The sequence below is a fragment of the Capra hircus genome, unplaced genomic scaffold, assembly GCF_001704415.2.
Source record: "Capra hircus breed San Clemente unplaced genomic scaffold, ASM170441v1, whole genome shotgun sequence".
Taxonomy (NCBI): domain Eukaryota; kingdom Metazoa; phylum Chordata; class Mammalia; order Artiodactyla; family Bovidae; genus Capra; species Capra hircus.
Genome location: NW_017214959.1, coordinates 981 through 11244, shown reverse-complemented (window position 1 = coordinate 11244; position 10264 = coordinate 981). Strand labels below are relative to the sequence as shown.

General features: G+C 39.8%; 1 pseudogene; it reads right to left on the bottom strand.

Moving 5' to 3' along the window:
- Positions 1 to 1021: 1021 nt before the first annotated feature.
- On the bottom strand, positions 1022 to 1951 carry LOC108635388 (annotated as a pseudogene).
- Between the last annotated feature and the right edge of the window lie 8313 nt (positions 1952 to 10264).

Sequence of the window (10264 nt, the reverse complement as noted above, 5' to 3'; positions counted from 1 at the left end):
CAAACCTGAGAAACTGCAGGGCTCTCTGAAGGCGGTGATGGTCCCCAGTCTCTGAAAGGAGTCTCTCAGAGACACAGCTTATCCTGGCAGACCTATCTAGAGAGACAAGTTGCTCAGAAGTCTGGGACTCTCAGTGTGGCAGCACTGACCAGGGTCAAGATGTCCTGGGAACAGGACTAGTTACCTTGGGACCTTCATGCAAACAGACATACACATAGACACAGACAAACACACACACACACACACACACACACACACACACACACACACGCAGCCACAAAAAGAACTGAGGAGGCAGGCGCACTGCTGCATCTGTAAGTAAATGACCTCTGATAATTGTTGCTATCCTTGAACAGTGTTAACAGTGTCCCCAGATTCTAAACCTCCATGTTTATGTGCATAAGATGTAAACAGATAAGCACATTCTCAACTTAAGAATATTTAAATAAGTCACTCCTCTGCATCCGAGATCCAGGTTGAATATTTACTTTTTAAAAAGGCAGAAAGTGAAGTTGCTTAGTTGTGTTTGACTCTTTGCAACCCCATGGACTGTAGCTCCTCTGTCCATGGGATTTTCCAAGTAAGAATACTGGAGTGGGTTGCTATTTACTTCTCCAGGAGATCTTCCCAACCCAGGGATCAAACCAGGTTTCCTGCACTGCAGGCAAAATTCTTTACCATCTGAGCCACCAGGGAAGCCCTTAAAAAGGCAGAAAAGATGTTATATGTCAACTATATGTCAATAAGAGTGGGACAAAAATGTAACATAAATGTACTGCAGAGAAATGAGTTCATAGATCAAAATTTAAGCATGTTTATTGTAAATAAAAATTTGTAGTTTTAAAAAATTCTTGAAATCTGTGAAACAGATACGTCTAAGTAGTTTGAATAAAATTTAACACTGAGAACTATATACATAGTACATTTCATGTTGATGAAATTATGTTACTATTATTATTATATTATTATTATTATACTATTTTATTACTATTTTTAAATAAGCATATATACAGTGCAGAGATTATTTGCTCTGTGAATATGCTACTTTGTCTTTAAGGTTCACCAGAGCTTTCTTCACTTCCTTGTTCCTCAGGGTGTAGACCACAGGGTTCAGAAGGGGCGTCATCACAGAGTAGAAAACAGCCACAATCCTGTCCACAACCTCCTTGGAGTCTGGTCTCAGGTAAATGAAAACAAGGGGAACATAGAAGCAAAGGACCACAGTGCAGTGGGAGGCACAGGTCTGGAAGGCTCTCCATCTCCCCTCTGAGGTGCGGATCTTCAGGATGGAATGGACAATGGGTACATAAGACAGCACTATCAGAAGAAAGCAGTCTGAAGCCACCACAAAAATCACCATCTCCACAATGGACTTGTCTGCACAGGCCAGTCTGAGGATGGGTGGTGCATTGCAGAAGTAATGCTGGATCTGGTTGGGCCCATAGAAGGGCAAACGGAATGTCAGTGTGGTCTGGACACTCTGGACAGCAGAGTGCACAGAGGTACCGAGCCACGTGGTTGTGGCCAGGAGAACACACACCCTCTCACTCATCATGCTGGCGTACCTGAGTGGGTTACTGATGGCCAGGAAGCGGACATAGGACATGATGGTGTAGAGGAAGCACTCGGTGCTGCCCAGGAAGTGGAAGGAGTAGAGCTGGGCTACACAGCTGGGAAAGGAGATAGGACTGCCTTCTGGGGGCACCAGGGTCATAAGCATTTTGGGCACAGTTACTGTGGAGAATATCAATGAAGGACAGATGAGTCAGGAAGTGTAGTACATGGGGGTGTGCAGGAGAGGATTCACTATAATCACCAGCAGGATGAGAAGTTTCCCCACCACAGTGAAGACATAAATCACCGGGAAGATTCCAAAGAGGAAAGTGTCCAGCTCTGGTGCATGGGGAAGGCCCGTGAGGATGAAAGTTGTCACTAGGCTCACGTTTGTCATTTCTCCACGTTTTTGCTCTCTGTGGGAATATCAAAAGCACCCAGCATTAAGGGAGAACTGAGAACCCATTCTCTAGATAGAAGCTGCATCATTCAATGTTGATAACTCTAGAGTCATACTCAACTTTGTTTATTATGAAGCTTCTTTGAAAAAAGTAATGGAATAATTTCATCATCATCCTCTCTCTCTCTCTCTCTCTCTCTCTCTCACACACACACACACACAGATATGCAAAAGGAAGTCGAGAAATTCTGTGCATTCATCTATTGGTGTATCATAAATTACTACAAATTCGGTAGCATAAAACAATTCAAATTTACTGTCTTAAAGGTTTTTTGAGTCAAGTCAGCGGGGTTTCCCTGCTCAAGGACTCACCACATTGAAATCAAGGTATTGGCTAAGTCTGAAATCTTGTCTGAGGCTCACGATCCACTTGCAAACTTATTGAGGTTGTTGTTATTTAGTTCCTTGAAACTTCGGGGCTGCTCATTAAATGATAGTGAACCGCACAGCACTGTGCTTTTTATTACAAAATTGCCATATATATATAATATATGATATATATGTATGCATAATACATATTTTACATGTATATAATATATATCATATATGTGTATATATATATAGAGAAAAAATAAATAAATTCTCATTGTGCTATAGAGACTTCTCAGTTTCAAAAGCTACAACTTCAAGGAAAATTTAATCACTGGTATTTGTCCTTGTGTCTCATTAATACCACTTCCTGCTTATATAAGAAATACTCTTAGAGCAGGTTAAGAATCCAAACTCCAATAGAGAATTCTACAATCTCCAATACAATCAACAAAATACCAACCCTCATAAGATTGCTGTTATCATGCTTGTCTTATGTGAGACTATGCTTTATGAGGCTCTAAGAACAGAGCTCATATGTATTTTCCCAGCCACAAACCATTAGGTAGGGGCTGGTTTCTGACATGTATTTCAGTCTTAAATATGAAAGTATTGTTAGAGATGATATCTCTTCCCCCATCTTCCACTCCTCATACTTGTAAATCCAGGTGATGACCTCACAACAGAAGACAATTCCATCAAATACCTAATGCATATTTAAAACCTACTACCTGAGACAAGGATAGAAATGGTATGGACCTAACAGAAGCAGAAGATATTAAGAAGAAGTGGCAAGAATACACAGAAGAACTGTACAAAAAAAATCTTCACGACCAAGATAATCATGATGGCGTGATCACTCACCTAGAGCCAGACATCCTGGAATGTGAAGTCAAGTGGGCCTTAGAAAGCATCACTACGAACAAAGCTAGTGGAGGTGATGGAACTCCAGTAGAGCTATTTCAAATCCTGAAAGATGATGCTGTGAAAGTGCTGCACTCAATATGCCAGCAAATTTGGAAAACTCAGCCATGGTCACAGGACTGGGAAAGGTCAGTTTTCCTTCCAATCCCAGAGAAAGGCAATGCGAAAGAATGCTCAAACTACCGCACAATTGCACTCATCTCACACGCTTGTAAAGTAATGCTCAAAGTTCTCCAAGCCAGGCTTCAGCAATATGTGAACCGTGAACTTCCAGATGTTCAAGCTGGTTTTAGAAAAGGCAGAGGAACCAGAGATCAAATTGCCAACATCCACTGGATCATGGAAAAAGCAAGAGAGTTCCAGAAAAACACCTACTTCTGCTTTTGTGACTATGCCAAAGCCTTTGACTGTGTGCACCACAATAAATTGTGGAAAATTCTGAAAGAGATGGGAATACCAGACCACCTGACTTACCTCTTGAGAAATCTGCATGCAGGTCAGGAAGCAACAGTTAGAACTGGACATGGAACAACAGACTGGTTCCAAATAGAAAAAGGAGTATATTGTCACCCTACTTAGTTAACTTATATGCAGAGTACATCATGAGAAATGCTGGGCTGGAAGAAGCACAAGGTGGAGTCAAGGTTGCCGGGAGAAATATCAATAACCTCAGATATGCAGATGACACCACCCTTATGGCAGAAAGTGAAGAGGAACTAAAAAGCCTCTTGATGAAAGTAAAAGAGGAGAGTGAAAAAGTTGGCTTAAAGCTCAACATTCAGAAAATGAAGATCATGGCATCTGGTCCCATCACTTCATGGGAAATAGATGGGGAAACAGTGGAATCAGTGTCAGACTTTATTTTTTTGGGTTCCAAAATCTCTGCAGATGGTGATTGCAGCCATGAAATTAAAAGGTGCTTACTCCTTGGAAGGAAAGTTATGACCAACCTAGATAACATATTCAAAAGCAGAGACATTACTTTGACAACAAAGGTCTGTCTAGTCAAGGCTGTGGTTTTTCCTGTGGTCATGTATGGATGTGAGAGTTGGACTGTGAAGAAAGCTAAGCCCTAAAGAATTGATGCTTTTGAAGTGTGGTGTTGGAAAAAACTCTGAGAGTCCCTTGGACTGCAGGGAGATCCAACCAGTCCATTCTGAAGGAGATCATTCCTGGGATTTTTTGGAGGGAATGATGCTGAAGCTGAAACTCCAGTACTTTGGCCACCTCATGCGAAGAGTTGACTCATTGGAAAAAACTCTGATGCTGGGAGGGATTGGGGGCAGGAGGAGAAGGGGACGATAGAGGATGAGATGACTGGCTGGCATCACTGACTCGATGGATGTCTGAGTGAACTCCGGGAATTGGTGATAGACAGGGAAGCCTGGCACGCTGTAATTCATGGGGTCGCAAAGAGTCGGACATGACTGAGTGACCGATCTGAACTGAACTGAAACATAAGAAAATGTTATAAAGAAAATCATAAGGATGAGAAAATACACTTACTGTACTGTGTTTATGGATACTATAAGTGTATGTCAGCTCTTTACAAAGAGAATCGTGTGTGTCACCGTGTACATCAATATTGTCTTACAGAATAGATGACACTGTAGATGTTATACATATTACTAACACTACATCTCAAAAATGAAAAGATAAAGTGAAAAGATTTATATTTATTTGCAACTGTAACAACTCATGACTTCCCTGGTGGCTTCACAGTAAAGAATCCACCTGCCAATGCAAGAGACACGAGTTGAATCCCTAAGTCGGGAAGATCCACTGGAGGAGGCAATGGCAAACCACGCCAGTATTCTTGCCTGGAAAATCCCATGACAGAGGAGACTGGCAGGCTACAATCCATGGGATCATAAAAGAGTAAGACTCAACTTAGTGACTTAAACAACAAACAAAACAGTAAAAATTCATGCATTAATAAGAAAGAAGCAGCTATATGATTGCTTCAAGGTAGCCTGGCTCATAGATGAATGAATGAATTCTTAGAAAATTCTTATGTCATACAGTATTACAGTTATATCCCTTCAGTTCAGTTCAGTTCAGTTCAGTCACTCAGTCATGTCTGACTCTTTGTGACCCTATGAATTGCAGGCACGCCAGGCCTCCCTGTCCATCACCAACTTTCGAAGTTCACTCAAACTCATGTCCATTGAGTTGGTGATGCCATCCAGCCATCTCATCCTCTGTCGTCCCCTTCTCCTCCTGCCCCCAATCCCTCCCAGCATCAGAGTCTTTTCCAATGAGTCAACTCTTCACAAGAGATGGCCAAAGTATTGGAATTTCAGCTTTAACATGAGTCCTTCCAAAGAGCACCCAAGACCGATCTCCTTTAGAATGGACTGGTTGGATCTCCTTGCAGTCCAAGGGACTCTGAAGAGTCTTCTCCAAGACCACAGTTCAAAAGCATCAATTTTTCAGCACTCAGCTTTCTTCACAGTCCAATGCTCACATCCATATGTGACCACTACACAGTATTAAAAACATTATTACTTCTTCTTTTTTTAAACCACTTATCTGTGATGATAGGCTAATACAGTTTCTTCCATGATGATGGAAAGAGGTATTCTGTATGGTAATGTAAGTCTTTGAAAGCAAAGTTATGATATGGTTCAAAACTAACAGGTTTCCACAATGTTAGCTTTATATTAAATATCTCTCACCTTATGCCTATATGAAAGTGAAAGTGTTAATTGCTCAGTCATGTCTGACTCTTTGCTACCCTTCAGACTATAGTCTGCCAGGCTCCACTGTCCATGGTATTCTGTAGGCTACAATACTGGAGTGGATTGCCATTCCCTTCTCTAGGGATCTTCCTGACCCAGGAATTGAACCTGAGTCTCCCACACTGCAGGCAGATTCTTTACCATTGAGCCATCAGGGAAGCCCTATGCCTATATATGAATATCTACAAAGCCTCTTGATGAAAGTGAAAGAGGAGAGTGAAAAAGTTGGCTTAAAGTTCAACATTCAGAAAACGAAGATCATGGCATCTGGTCCCATCACTTCATGGGAAATAGATGGTGAAACAGTGGAAACGGTGTCAGACTTTATTTTTTTGGGCTCCAAAATCACTGCAGATGGTGATTGCAGCCATGAAATAAAAAGATGTTTGCTCCTTGGAAGGAAAGTTATGCCCAACCTAGATAGCATATTCAAAAGCAGAGACATTGTTTTGCAGACTAAGGTCCGTCTAGTCAAGGCTATGGTTTTTCCAGTAGTCATGTATGGATGTGAGAGTTGGACTGTGAAGAAAGCTGAGCCCCAAAGAATTGATGCTTTTGAACTGTGGTGTTGGAGAAGACTCTTGAGAGTCCCTTGGACTGCAAGGAGATCCAACCAGTCCATTCTGAAGGAGATCAACTCTGGGATTTCTTTGGGAGGAATGATGCTAAAGCTGAAACTCCAGTTCTTTGGCCACTTCATGGGAAGAGTTGACTCACTGGAAAAGACTTTGATGCTGGGAGGGATTGAGGGCAGGAGGAGAAGGGGACGACAGAAGATGAGATGGCTGGATGGCATCACAGACTCGATGGACATGAGTCTGAGTGAACTCTGGGAGTTGGTGGTGGACAGGGAGGCCTGGCGTGCTGCAATTCATGGGGTCACAAAGAGTCGGACACGACTGAGTGACTGAACTGAACTGAACTGAACTGACATATAATTTATGCATTTGTAACATACCTTTTCCTTATTTTTTTCAATATTTCTAGGCTATCCTACTTGTGATTTTTTTTTCAAATTGTTGAAAATCTCCAAAAATATTTCCAATATATTTTATTGGAAAAGTCTGCATGTAAACAGATCACAGTGTTCAAACCCGTGTTACTGAAAGGTCAACTGTATGTATATATCAGAGAGAGAGAGACTTGATAGCCTTATTTAGGTGGAAGTCTAACAATCCCCAGTAACTTATCTCTGAATGAAAGCTTAAGAAGGAAAATAAGGGGAAACAAAAGAAATCGACCTTTCTAAGAAATTACCTTCCAGTATGTGATGTCTTTCAACATAAAACTCATGTCCCTTTTTAGTTCTTTTTTAACCAAAATTTTAAGCTTACTATATGCTATGTTGCGGTATTTGTTTGCAGATTACTAATAGAAGAACAGGTACTGTTCTATTTGCTTGGTGAGAAAGAATGATTACTCTCTGTTCAAGGCCCCAACTAGTTTATGTGCAGAGAATGGAAACTAACACAGCTAGATGGGTAGGAGATTAATTTGATTTTAGTGTTTCAGGGATAGAATTACTCTTGGGTCTTCAGGTTCCCTTGATGAGCAGAAAAACAAAAGAAAAGAGATTAATAAAAGGTTTTTAATAATCATACTTATATTTCCTATGAGTTTGTTATTTGAACCTTCTTGAGTTCATGTCGTTCTGGAACTAATATTTATATCTAAGAAGAAAGGTGATGGCAAGTAGACTCATAAGATTCCTCTTAACTTAAAGTGGCCAGCATCCATAATATTCATCCCCAGCTGGCACTCTCCGTCTCACTGTCACTCTCTTCCACCATCTTCTTCAGGTGTTTTAAAACATCTTCCAAATTTCTTTTTTTAACATATAGAATTTTACTGTGGCTTTTCATAAAGAAATCTAAAGAAGTGTAATTATTTCCAAGTTTACAATTAATAATCAGATTCTATTGCTGTCATTTCATTGCTTTTACAAGCATGACCAAAACACATGATATTCTTTAAGGGTATCTTATTTTGCAAATTAAGGTTTTTCATGAACTTTCTTTTAGAGTAATAATCATTTTGTCGATTCATCTGAATTTTTTCAAATTAAAAGTACTAATTCAAGTTATAAAATATCAACATCTTACTGACTTAGATGAAAGAAACGTTTCCTCTGACATCTGTTTGTAGGTTATTCTTTGGAAAAAAAAATGATGATAGTTTCCAAATTTAAATATATTTATATACACTCTCAAATCCAGTAATTTCACACCAGAAATCTATCTCATGAAAACAAAAGCAGCAGTACATAAGTAGATATATTCAACCTCCTGTGTTAACACATGTTTATGATAACAAGACAACTGAAAATCTAGTGAATATTCCAAAGAGAAATGGGTAAATAAAATATGGTACTGCTACATCATGAAATACAAAGCAGTTATTTAAAGTACTGAAATATAACAACAGCAGTTAACTTTGAGTGGTTTTCAGTAGATACCATGGTATTTTCTTTGGGATGGTATGTGATATACAGAAGTGTAGTTAGCATTGGTGCCATTTTTGTAAAGCCAGAAAGACAATTTGTGTGTCATCAAAGCATAGAGAAAGAAGCATAAGGATATATTATTTGTTTTATTGGAGTATAGTTTCTTTGCAATGTTGTTTTAGTTTTCTGCTGTTAAGCCAAAGTGAATCAGCTATACTTATACATATATCCCCTCTCCCTTGGATTTTCTTCCCGTTTTAGGTCACCATAGAGTGTTGGGTAGAGTTCCCTATGCTATACAGTCAGTTTTTACTAGTTATCTATTTTATACACAGTATTGGTAGTGTATATATGTCTATCCCAATCTCCCAATCCACTGCACCCTCCCCTCTCCCCTTGGTATCCATATGTTTGTTCCCTATGTCAGGAGTAGAAGGATATAAATGAGCTTATAAAACTAATCTGGGGTTGAGGTGTGTGAGTGACTAAAAAAAGTTTAAACATACAAAAATAGTAATATAACATTAATGATGTAATTACTTTTAAATCATGTCCATTGCTGTATGCATAAAGAAATCAGAAAATATAAGAATTGTATATTGATCTACTGACTTGGAGGGAAGTCCATAATACAGAATTTAAGTGAAAAAAGTAAACTAAACAAAATCTCATATTTCAGTTAAAACATGCTCTTTCACACACACACACCCACATAACAAACAATCCAGAAAAGCCAAAGACCGAACTTGTAAAAGGAATAGGAATCAGGTAGAATTATTCCAAAATCACACCTAATGAATATCTGGTGCAGGTCCACTGCTGTCTCCATGGAGCTCAGCCCCACAGAGGGCCACCATCACCACAAGTATCCCCTAAATCCCTGTTGTCATGAAGTCAGCCCTGCCTTTCAAAACTGTGTTGCCAATGCTGTCATTGGTTTCATTGATTGATGTCATTGATTTCATCCTCTCTTGGACTCCCAACCACTGGACCAGCAGGGAAGTACCTATGTTTTTCTTAGTTTAGAACATTGCCTTTGTGTTGAGTCATTTCATTCACTAAGATTGCTGTTCATGTTTCACTGAATTTTGAAATCATTTACTTTATACATTTAGAATCAAAATACTCAAGTCTCAGCTCTACCACTTATAAATCATAATTTGGAGCAAGCATGAACATCTCTGAGCCTCAGTTCATCATCCATGAGATGGGAACTAGGATCCCCTTCCCTAATTCCCTCACTATTCTTCCCTGAGGAACACACAGCCTGACAGTGTAGAGGAAACTGCAACAAGACCTCTAAGAGCAATCGTGACACCCTATGCATTCTTTCTATTAATGTGTGAGGTGGTTTTACTAAACCTCATGCCACAGGGGGACTTCAAACAGCCCAGGTGATTCCACCAGTCTCCCACTTATTGAGGAAGAGGGAGTCTCTCTCTTAGAACATAAAACTTCTCCATTGAGCAAGCTTTTAATCTTTAAAGGTGCCTATTTTGATGGACACGAGTTTGAGCAAGCTCTGGGGGTTGGTGATGGATAGGGAACCCGGCGTGCTATAGTTCATGAGGTCACAAAGAGTTGGATATGACTGAGTCACTGAATTGAACTGAACTTATTTTGTATACCAAACCCAGCATATAAAGCTGCAACTTCATCTGGTGCCAGGGGTGATGATACACGTAAATGTCCCACTGCTTGAGAGAAAAGTCAGTTGTGCCGATTTGGGGAAACACTGTGTCTGTCCTCAACATGGACATCAATTCACCAGAGTCAAATTTCAGTAAAAAATTTTCAGAATATAGTAATAATTTTGAGTAAATATGACTGACT